The following is a 13,199-nucleotide window of genomic DNA, read 5'->3' on the forward strand; positions in this document are numbered from 1 at the left end:
TAAGGTATAGTAAGGTATAATATAATAAGGTATAATATAGTAAGGTGTAATATAGTAAGGTATAGTAAGGTATAATATAGTAAGGTATAGTAAGGTATAATATAGTAAGGTATAATATAGTAAGGTATAATATAGTAAGGTATAGTAAGGTATAATATAGTAAGGTATAATATAGTAAGGTGTAATATAGTAAGGTATAATATAGTAAGGTATAATATAGTAAGGTATAATATAGTAAGGTATAATATAATATAGAAAGGTATAATATAGTAAGGTATAGTAAGGTATAATATAGTAATATAGTAAGGTATAATATAGTAAGGTATAATATAGTAAGGTATAATATAGGTATAATATAGTAAGGTATAATATAGTAAGGTATAGTAAGGTATAATATAGTAAGGTATAGTATAGTAAGGTATAATATAGTAAGGTATAGTAAGGTATAATATAGTAAGGTATAATATAGTAAGGTATAATATAGTAAGGTATAATATAGTAAGGTATAATATAGTAAGGTATAATATAGTAAGGTATAGTAAGGTATAATATAGTAAGGTGTAATATAGTAAGGTATAGTAAGGTATAATATAGTAAGGTATAGTAAGGTATAATATAGTAAGGTATAATATTGTAAGGTATAATATAGTAAGGTATAATATAGTAAGGTATAATATAGTAAGGTATAATATAGTAAGGTATAATATAGTAAGGTATAATATAGTAAGGTATAGTAAGGTATAATATAGTAAGGTATAGTAAGGTATAATATAATAAGGTATAATATAGTAAGGTATAATATAGTAAGGTATAATATAGTAAGGTATAATATAGTAAGGTATAATATAGTAAGGTATAGTAAGGTATAATATAGTAAGGTATAGTAAGGTATAACATAGTAATATAGTAAGGTATAATATAGTAAGGTATAATATAGTAAGGTATAATATAGTAAGGTATAATATAGTAAGGTATAATATAGTAAGGTATAGTAAGGTATAATATAGTAAGGTGTAATATAGTAAGGTATAGTAAGGTATAGTAAGGTATAATATAGTAAGGTATAATATAGTAAGGTATAATATAGTAAGGTATAATATAGTAAGGTATAATATAGTAAGGTATAATATAGTAAGGTATAATATAGTAAGGTATAATATAGTATAATATATAATATAGTAAGGTATAATATAGTAAGGTATAATATAGTAAGGTATAATATAGTAAGGTATAGTAAGGTATAATATAGTAAGGTATAGTATATAATAAGGTATAATATAGTAAGGTATAATATAGTAAGGTATAGTAAGGTATAATATAGTAAGTAAATATAGTAAGGTATAGTAAGGTATAATATAGTAAGGTATAATATAGTAAGGTATAGTAAGGTATAATATAGTAAGGTATAATATAGGTATAATATATAATATAGTAAGGTATAATATAGTAAGGTATAATATAGTAAGGTATAATATAGTAAGGTATAATATAGTAAGGTATAATATAGTAAGGTATAATATAGTAAGGTATAATATAGTAAGGTATAATATAGTAAGGTATAATATAGTAAGGTATAATATATAATAGTAAGGTATAATATAATATAGTAAGGTATAATATAGTAAGGTATAATATAGTAAGGTATAATATAGTAAGGTATAGTAAGGTATAATATAGTAAGGTATAATATAGTAAGGTATAATATAGTAAGGTATAATATAGTAAGGTATAATATAGTAAGGTATAATATAGTAAGGTATAATATAGTAAGGTATAATATAGTAAGGTATAATATAGTAAGGTATAATATAGTAAGGTATAGTAAGGTATAATATAGTAAGGTATAATATAGTAAGGTATAATATAGTAAGGTATAATATAGTAAGGTATAATATAGTAAGGTATAGTAAGGTATAATATAGTAAGGTATAATATAGTAAGGTATAATATAGTAAGGTATAATATAGTAAGGTATAATATAGTAAGGTATAGTATAGTAAGGTATAATATAGTAAGGTATAATATAGTAAGGTATAATATAGTAAGGTATAATATAGTAAGGTATAATATAGTAAGGTATAGTAAGGTATAGTATAGTAAGGTATAATATAGTAAGGTATAGTATAGTAAGGTATAATATAGTAAGGTATAATATAGTAAGGTATAATATAGTAAGGTATAATATAGTAAGGTATAATATAGTAAGGTATAATATAGTAAGGTATAATATAGTAAGGTATAATATAGTAAGGTATAATATAGTAAGGTATAATATAGTAAGGTATAATATAGTAAGGTATAATATAGTAAGGTATAATATAGTAAGGTATAGTAAGGTATAATATAGTAAGGTATAATACAGTAAGGTATAATATAGTAAGGTATAATATAGTAAGGTATAATACAGTAAGGTATAATATAGTAAGGTATAGTAAGGTATAATAGAGTAAGGTATAATATAGTAAGGTATAGTAAGGTATAATATAGTAAGGTATAATATAGTAAGGTATAATATAGTAAGGTATAATATAGTAAGGTATAGTAATATAATATAGTAAGGTAGTAAGGTATAATAGAGTAAGGTATAATATAGTAAGGTATAATATAGTAAGGTATAGTAAGGTATAATATAGTAAGGTATAATATAGTAAGGTATAATATAGTAAGGTATAATATAGTAAGGTATAATATAGTAAGGTATAATATAATATAGTAAGGTATAATATAGTAAGGTATAGTAATAGTAAGGTATAATATAGTAAGGTATAATATAGTAAGGTATAATATAGTAAGGTATAATATAATATAGTAAGGTATAATATAGTAAGTAAGGTATAATATAGTAAGGTATAATATAGTAAGGTATAATATAGTAAGGTATAATATAGTAAGGTATAATATAGTAAGGTATAGTAAGTATAGGTATAATATAGTAAGGTATAATATAGTAAGGTATAATATAGTAAGTATAATATAGTAAGGTATAATATAGTAAGGTATAATATAGTAAGGTATAATATAGTAAGGTATAATATAGTAAGGTATAATATAGTAAGGTATAGTAAGGTATAATATAGTATATAGTAAGGTGTATAGTAAGGTATAATATAGTAAGGTATAGTAAGTATAATATAGTAAGGTATAGTAAGGTAGGTACAGTAGAGCAAGGTAGAGTAAGGTATAATATAGTAAGGTATAATATAGTAAGGTATAGTATGGTAAGGTACAGTAGAGCAAGGTATAGTAAGGTATAATATAGTGAGGTACAGTAGAGCAAGGTAGAGTAAGGCATAATAAAGTAAGGTATAATATAGTAAGGTACAGTAGAGTAAGGTATAGTAAGGTGTAATATAGTAAGGTAATATATTAAGATAGTAAGGTATAGTATAGGAAGGTATAATATAGTAAGGTATAGTAAGGTATAATATAGTAAGGTATAAATATAGTAAAGGTATAGTAAGGTATAATATATAGTAAGGTATAATATAGTAAGGTATAATATAGTAAGGTATAGTAAGGTATAATATAGTAAGGTATAATATAGGAAGGTATAATATAGTAAGGTATAGTAATGTATAGTATAATATAGTAAGGTATAATATAGTAAGGTATAGTAAGGTATAATATAGTAAGGTATAGGTATAGTAAGGTATAATATAGTAAGGTATAATATAGTAAGGTATAATATAGTAAGGTATAATATAGTAAGGTATAATATAGTAAGGTATAATATAGTAAGGTATAATATAGTAAGGTATACTATAGTAAGGTATAATATAGTAAGGTATAGTAAGGTATAATATAGTAAGGTATAATATAGTAAGGTATAATATAGTAAGGTATAATATAGTAAGGTATAGTAAGGTATAATATAGTAAGGTACAGTAAGGTATAATAGAGTAAGGTATAATATAGTAAGGTATAGTAAGGTATAGTATAGTAAGGTATAATATAGTAAGGTATAATATAGTAAGGTATAATATAGTAAGGTATAATATAGTAAGGTATAATAGAGTAAGGTATAATAGAGTAAGGTATAATATAGTAAGGTATAGTAAGGTATAGTAAGGTATAATATAGTAAGGTATAATATAGTAAGGTATAGTAAGGTATAATATAGTAAGGTATAATATAGTAAGGTATAGTAAGGTATAATATAGTAAGGTATAATATAGGTATAATATAGTAAGGTATAATATAGTAAGGTATAATATAGTAAGGTATAGTAAGTAAGTATAATATAGTAAGGTATAATATAATATAGTAAGGTATAGTAAGGTATAATATAGTAATAATAATATAGTATAGTATATAATATAGTAAGGTATAATATAGTAAGGTATAGTAAGGTAAGGTATAGTATAGTAAGGTATAGTAAGGTATAATATAGTAAGGTATAATATAGTAAGGTATAGTATGGTAAGGTACAGTAGAGCAAGGTATAGTAAGGCATAATAAAGTAAGGTATAATATAGTGAGGTACAGTAGAGCAAGGTAGAGTAAGGCATAATAAAGTAAGGTATAATATAGTAAGGTACAGTAGAGTAAGGTATAGTAAGGTGTAATATAGTAAGGTGTAATATATTAAGATACAATATAGTAAGGTATAGTATAGGAAGGTATAATATAGTAAGGTATAGTAAGGTATAATATAGTAAGGTATAATATAGTAAGGTATAATATATAATATAGTAAGGTATAGTAAGGTATAATATAGTAAGGTATAATATATAATAAGTATAGGTATAGTAAGGTATAATATAGTAAGGTATAGTAAGGTATAATATAGTAAGGTATAATATATAGTATGGTAAGGTATAATATAGTAAGGTATAGTAAGGTATAATATAGTAAGGTATAGTAAGGTATAATAATATAGTAAGGTATAGTAAGGTATAATATAGTAAGGTATAATATAGTAAGGTATAATATAGTAAGGTATAATATAGTAAGGTATAATATAGTAAGGTAAGGTATAGTAAGGTATAGTAAGGTATAGTAAGGTATAGTAAGGTATAGTAAGGTATAGTAAGGTATAGTATAGTAAGGTATAGTATAGTAAGGTATAGTATAGTAAGGTATAATATAGTAAGGTATAATATAGTAAGGTATAATATAGTAAGGTATAATATAGTAAGGTATAATATAGTAAGGTATAATATAGTAAGGTATAGTAAGGTATAATATAGTAAGGTATAATATAGAGTAAGGTATAATATAGTAAGGTATAATATAGTAAGGTATAATATAGTAAGGTATAGTAAGGTATAATAGAGTAAGGTATAATATAGTAAGGTATAGTAAGGTATAATATAGTAAGGTATAATATAGTAAGGTATAATATAGTAAGGTATAATATAGTAAGGTATAATACAGTAAGGTATAATACAGTAAGGTATAATACAGTAAGGTATAATACAGTAAGGTATAATATAGTAAGGTATAATATGGTATAATATAGTAAGGTATAGTAAGGTTATAATATAGTAAGGTATAGTAATGTATAGTATGGTAAGGTATAATATAGTAAGGTATAGTAAGGTATAATATAGTAAGGTATAGTACAGGTATAATATAGTAAGGTATAATATAGTAAGGTATAGTAAGTAAGGTATAGTAAGGTATAATATAGTAAGGTATAGTAAGGTAAGGTAAGTAGAGCAAGGTATAAGTATAATATAGTAAGGTATAATATAGTAAGGTATAATATAGTAAGGTATAGTAATGTATAGTATGTAAGGTATAGTATAGTAAGGTATAGTAAGGTATAATATAGTAAGGTATAATATAGTAAGGTATAGTAAGGTATAATATAGTAAGGTATAGTAAGGTAAGGTACAGTAGAGCAAGGTAGAGTAAGGTATAATATAGTAAGGTATAATATAGTAAGGTATAGTATGGTAAGGTACAGTAGAGCAAGGTATAGTAAGGTATAATATAGTGAGGTACAGTAGAGCAAGGTAGAGTAAGGCATAATAAAGTAAGGTATAATATAGTAAGGTACAGTAGAGTAAGGTATAGTAAGGTGTAATATAGTAAGGTGTAATATATTAAGATACAATATAGTAAGGTATAGTATAGGAAGGTATAATATAGTAAGGTATAGTAAGGTATAATATAGTAAGGTATAATATAGTAAGGTATAGTAAGGTATAATATAGTAAGGTATAAAGGTATAGTAAGGTATAATATAGTAAGGTATAATATAGTAAGGTATAATATAGTAAGGTATAATATAGTAAGGTATAGTAAGGTATAATATAGTAAGGTATAATATAGTAAGGTATAGTAAGGTATAATATAGTAAGGTATAGTAAGGTATAATATAGTAAGGTATAGTAATGTATAGTATGGTAAGGTATAATATAGTAAGGTATAGTAAGGTATAATATAGTAAGGTATAGTAATGTATAGTATGGTAAGGTATAATATAGTAAGGTATAGTAAGGTAAGGTACAGTAGAGCAAGGTAGAGTAAGGTATAATATAGTAAGGTATAATATAGTAAGGTATAGTATGGTAAGGTACAGTAGAGCAAGGTATAGTAAGGTATAATATAGTGAGGTACAGTAGAGCAAGGTAGAGTAAGGTATAATAAAGTAAGGTATAGTAAGGCATAATAAAGTAAGGTATAATATAGTAAGGTACAGTAGAGTAAGGTATAGTAAGGTGTAATATAGGAAGGTGTAATATATTAAGATACAATATAGTAAGGTATAATATAGTAAGGTACAATATAGTAAGGTATAATATAGTAAGATACAGTATAGTAATGTACAGTATAGTAAGGTGTAATATAGTAAGGTGTAATATAGTAAGGTATAATATATTAAGGTATGGTAAGGTACAGTATTGTAAGGTACAGTATTGTAAGGTATAATATATTAAGGTATGGTAAGGTACAGTATAGTAAGGCATAATATATTAAGGTATGGTAAGGTACAGTATTGTAAGGTATACTATATTAAGGTATTGTAAGGTACAGTATTGTAAGGTATACTATATTAAGGTATGGTAAGGTACAGTATAGTAAGGTATAATATATTAAGGTATGGTAAGGTACAGTATAGTAAGGTATAATATGTTAAGGTATGGTAAGGCACAGTATAGTAAGGTATAATATATTAAGGTATGGTAAGGTACAGTATAGTAAGGTATAATATGTTAAGGTATGGTAAGGCACAGTATAGTAAGGTATAATATATTAAGGTATGGTAAGGTACAGTATAGTAAGGTATAATATGTTAAGGTATGGTAAGGTACAGTATAGTATGATATAATATATTAAGGTATGGTAAGGTACAGTATTGTAAGGTACAGTATAGTAAGGAATAATATATTAAGGTATGGTAAGGTAAAGTATAGTAAGGTATAATATATTAAGGTATGGTAAGGTACAGTATAGTAAGGTATAATATATTAAGGTATGGTAAGGTACAGTATAGTAAGGTACTGTATAGTAAGGTATAATACATTAAGGTATAATACATATAGTATGGTATAATATATTAAGGTATGGTAAGGTACAGTATAGTAAGGTATAATATATTAAGGTATGGTAAGGTACAGTATAGTAAGGTATAATATATTAAGGTATGGTAAGGTACAGTATAGTAAGGTATAATATATTAAGGTATGGTAAGGTACAGTATAGTAAGGTACAGTATAGTAAGGTATAATACATTAAGGTATGGTAAGGTACAGTATAGTAAGGTATAATACGTTAAGGTATGGTAAGGTACAGTATAGTAAGGTATAATATATTAAGGTATGGTAAGGTACAGTATAGTAAGGTATAATACGTTAAGGTATGGTAAGGTACAGTATAGTAAGGTATAATACGTTAAGGTATGGTAAGGTACAGTATAGTAAGGTATAATATATTAAGGTATGGTAAGGTACAGTATAGTAAGGTATAATACGTTAAGGTATGGTAAGGTACAGTATAGTAAGGTATAATATGTTAAGGTATGGTAAGGTACAGTATAGTAAGGTATAATACATTAAGGTATGGTAAGGTACAGTATAGTAAGGTATAATATATTAAGGTATGGTAAGGTACAGTATAGTAAGGTACAGTATAGTAAGGTATAATATATTAAGGTATGGTAAGGTACAGTATAGTAAGGTATAATATATTAAGGTATGGTAAGGTACAGTATAGTAAGGTATAGTAAGGTATGGTAAGGTACAGTATAGTAAGGTATAATATATTAAGGTATGGTAAGGTACAGTATAGTAAGGTATAATATATTAAGGTATGGTAAGGTACAGTATAGTAAGGTATAATATATTAAGGTATGGTAAGGTACAGTATAGTAAGGTACAGTATAGTAAGGTATAATATATTAAGGTATGGTAAGGTACAGTATAGTAAGGTATAATATATTAAGGTATGGTAAGGTACAGTATAGTAAGGTATAATACATTAAGGTATGGTAAGGTACAGTATAGTAAGGTATAATATATTAAGGTATGGTAAGGTACAGTATAGTAAGGTATAATATATTAAGGTATGGTAAGGTACAGTATAGTAAGGTATAATACATTAAGGTATGGTAAGGTACAGTATAGTAAGGTATAATATATTAAGGTATGGTAAGGTACAGTATGGTAAGGTATAATATATTAAGGTATGGTAAGGTATAGTAAGGTATAATATATTAAGGTATGGTAAGGTACAGTATAGTAAGGTACAGTATAGTAAGGTATAATATATTAAGGTATGGTAAGGTACAGTATAGTATGGTATAATATATTAAGGTATGGTAAGGTACAGTATAGTAAGGTATAGTATAGTAAGGTATAATATATTAAGGTATGGTAAGGTACAGTATAGTAAGGTACAGTATAGTAAGGTATAATACATTAAGGTATGGTAAGGTACAGTATAGTAAGGTATAATATATTAAGGTATGGTAAGGTACAGTATAGTAAGGTATAATACGTTAAGGTATGGTCAGGTACAGTATAGTAAGGTACAGTATAGTAAGGTATAATACATTAAGGTATGGTAAGGTACAGTATAGTAAGGTATAATATATTAAGGTATGGTAAGGTACAGTATAGTAAGGTACAGTATAGTAAGGTATAATACATTAAGGTATGGTAAGGTACAGTATAGTAAGGTATAATATATTAAGGTATGGTAAGGTACAGTATAGTATGGTATAATATATTAAGGTATGGTAAGGTACAGTATTGTAAGGTACAGTATAGTAAGGTATAATACATTAAGGTATGGTAAGGTACAGTATAGTAAGGTATAATATATTAAGGTATGGTAAGGCACAGTATAGTAAGGTATAATATATTAAGGTATGGTAAGGTACAGTATAGTAAGGTATAATATATTAAGGTATGGTAAGGTACAGTATAGTAAGGTATAATATATTAAGGTATGGTAAGGTACAGTATAGTAAGGTATAGTAAGGTATGGTAAGGTATAATATATTACGGTATGGTAAGGTACAGTATAGTAAGGTATAATTCATTAAGGTATGGTAAGGTACAGTATAGTAAGGTATAATATATTAAGGTATGGTAAGGTACAGTATAGTAAGGTACAGTATAGTAAGGTATAATATATTAAGGTATGGTAAGGTACAGTATAGTAAGGTACAGTATAGTAAGGTATAATACATTAAGGTATGGTAAGGTACAGTATAGTAAGGTATAATATATTAAGGTATGGTAAGGTACAGTATAGTAAGGTATAATACGTTAAGGTATGGTCAGGTACAGTATAGTAAGGTACAGTATAGTAAGGTATAATACATTAAGGTATGGTAAGGTACAGTATAGTAAGGTATAATATATTAAGGTATGGTAAGGTACAGTATTGTAAGGTACAGTATAGTAAGGTATAATACATTAAGGTATGGTAAGGTACAGTATAGTAAGGTATAATATATTAAGGTATGGTAAGGTACAGTATAGTATGGTATAATATATTAAGGTATGGTAAGGTACAGTATGGTAAGGTACAGTATAGTAAGGTATAATATATTAAGGTATGGTAAGGTACAGTATAGTAAGGTATAATATATTAAGGTATGGTAAGGTACAGTATAGTAAGGTATAATATATTAAGGTATGGTAAGGTACAGTATAGTAAGGTATAATATATTAAGGTATGGTAAGGTACAGTATAGTAAGGTATAATATATTAAGGTATGGTAAGGTACAGTATAGTAAGGTATAGTAAGGTATAATAATATATTAAGGTATGGTAAGGTACAGTATAGTAAGGTATAATATATTAAGGTATGGTAAGGTACAGTATAGTAAGGTATAATATATTAAGGTATGGTAAGGTACAGTATAGTAAGGTACAGTATAGTAAGGTATAATATATTAAGGTATGGTAAGGTACAGTATAGTAAGGTATAATATATTAAGGTATGGTAAGGTACAGTATAGTAAGGTATAATACAGTAAGGTATAATATATTAAGGTATGGTAAGGTACAGTATAGTAAGGTATAATATATTAAGGTATGGTAAGGTACAGTATAGTAAGGTATAATATATTAAGGTATGGTTAGGTACAGTATAGTAAGGTATAATACATTAAGGTATGGTAAGGTACAGTATAGTAAGGTATAATATATTAAGGTATGGTAAGGTACAGTATGGTAAGGTATAATATATTAAGGTATGGTAAGGTACAGTATATAATATATTAAGGTATGGTAATACAGTATAGTAAGGTACAGTATAGTAAGGTATAATATATTAAGGTATGGTAAGGTACAGTATAGTAAGGTATAATATATTAAGGTATGGTAAGGTACAGTATAGTAAGGTACAGTATAGTATGGTATAATATATTAAGGTATGGTAACAGTATAGTAAGGTACAGTATAGTAAGGTATAATATATTAAGGTATGGTAAGGTACAGTATAGTAAGGTATAGTATAGTAAGGTATAATATATTAAGGTATGGTAAGGTACAGTATAGTAAGGTACAGTATAGTAAGGTATAATATATTAAGGTATGGTAAGGTACAGTATAGTAAGGTATAATATATTAAGGTATGGTAAGGTACAGTATAGTAAGGTACAGTATAGTATGGTATAATATATTAAGGTATGGTAAGGTACAGTATAGTAAGGTACAGTATAGTAAGGTATAATATATTAAGGTATGGTAAGGTACAGTATAGTAAGGTATAGTATAGTAAGGTATAATATATTAAGGTATGGTAAGGTACAGTATAGTAAGGTACAGTATAGTAAGGTATAATACATTAAGGTATGGTAAGGTACAGTATAGTAAGGTATAATATATTAAGGTATGGTAAGGTACAGTATAGTAAGGTATAATACGTTAAGGTATGGTAAGGTACAGTATAGTAAGGTATAATATATTAAGGTATGGTAAGGTATAGTAAGGTATAATATATTAAGGTATGGTAAGGTACAGTATTGTAAGGTACAGTATAGTAAGGTATAATACATTAAGGTATGGTAAGGTACAGTATAGTAAGGTATAATATATTAAGGTATGGTAAGGTACAGTATGGTAAGGTACAGTATAGTAAGGTATAATATATTAAGGTATGGTAAGGTACAGTATAGTAAGGTATAATATATTAAGGTATGGTAAGGTACAGTATAGTAAGGTATAATATATTAAGGTATGGTAAGGTATAGTATAGTAAGGTATAATACATTAAGGTATGGTAAGGCACAGTATAGTAAGGTATAATATATTAAGGTATGGTAAGGTACAGTATAGTAAGGTATAATATATTAAGGTATGGTAAGGTACAGTATAGTATGGTATAATATATTAAGGTATAATATATTACAGTATGGTAAGGTACAGTATAGTAAGGTATAATATATTAAGGTATGGTAAGGTACAGTATAGTATGGTATAATATATTAAGGTATGGTAAGGTACAGTATGGTAAGGTACAGTATAGTAAGGTATAATATATTAAGGTATGGTAAGGTATAGTAAGGTATAATATATTAAGGTATGGTAAGGTACAGTATGGTAAGGTACAGTATAGTAAGGTATAATATATTAAGGTATGGTAAGGTACAGTATAGTAAGGTATAATACATTAAGGTATGGTAAGGCACAGTATAGTAAGGTATAATATATTAAGGTATGGTAAGGTACAGTATAGTAAGGTATAATATATTAAGGTATGGTAAGGTACAGTATAGTAAGGTATAATATATTAAGGTATGGTAAGGTACAGTATAGTAAGGTACAGTATAGTAAGGTACAGTATAGTAAGGTATGGTAAGGTACAGTATAGTAAGGTATAGTAAGGTATGGTAAGGTACAGTATTGTAAGGTACAGTATAGTAAGGTATAATATATTAAGGTATGGTAAGGTATAGTAAGGTATAATATATTAAGGTATGGTAAGGTACAGTATAGTAAGGTATAATATATTAAGGTATGGTAAGGTACAGTATAGTAAGGTATAATACATTAAGGTATGGTAAGGTACAGTATAGTATGGTATAATATATTAAGGTATGGTAAGGTATAGTAAGGTATAATATATTAAGGTATGGTAAGGTACAGTATTGTAAGGTACAGTATAGTAAGGTATAATACATTAAGGTATGGTAAGGTACAGTATAGTAAGGTATAATATATTAAGGTATGGTAAGGTACAGTATAGTATGGTGTAATATATTAAGGTATGGTAAGGTACAGTATGGTAAGGTACAGTATAGTAAGGTATAATATATTAAGGTATGGTAAGGTACAGTATAGTAAGGTATAATATATTAAGATATGGTAAGGTACAGTATAGTATGGTATAATATATTAAGGTATGGTAAGGTACAGTATTGTAAGGTACAGTATAGTAAGGTATAATACATTAAGGTATGGTAAGGCACAGTATAGTAAGGTATAATATATTAAGGTATGGTAAGGTACAGTATAGTAAGGTACAGTATAGTAAGGTACAGTATAGTAAGGTATGGTAAGGTACAGTATTGTAAGGTACAGTATAGTAAGGTATAATATATTAAGGTATGGTAAGGTATAGTAAGGTATAATATATTAAGGTATGGTAAGGTAATATAGTAAGGTATAATATATTAAGGTATGGTAAGGTACAGTATAGTAAGGTATAATACATTAAGGTATGGTAAGGTACAGTATAGTAAGGTATAATACATTAAGGTATGGTAAGGTACAGTATAGTAAGGTATAATACA

At 25.9% G+C, this 13,199-nt stretch overlaps 1 protein-coding gene across 1 annotated transcript in view; it reads left to right on the forward strand.

The window, feature by feature from the left end:
- The window catches only part of LOC135520933 (choline transporter-like protein 4), a 30,419-nt gene that overhangs the window by 16,343 nt on the left and 877 nt on the right, over window positions 1-13,199 (forward strand). The window lies entirely within an intron of this gene.

The sequence above is a fragment of the Oncorhynchus masou genome, chromosome 29 (genome assembly GCF_036934945.1).
Source record: "Oncorhynchus masou masou isolate Uvic2021 chromosome 29, UVic_Omas_1.1, whole genome shotgun sequence".
In the NCBI taxonomy this organism is placed as follows: Eukaryota; Metazoa; Chordata; class Actinopteri; order Salmoniformes; family Salmonidae; genus Oncorhynchus; species Oncorhynchus masou.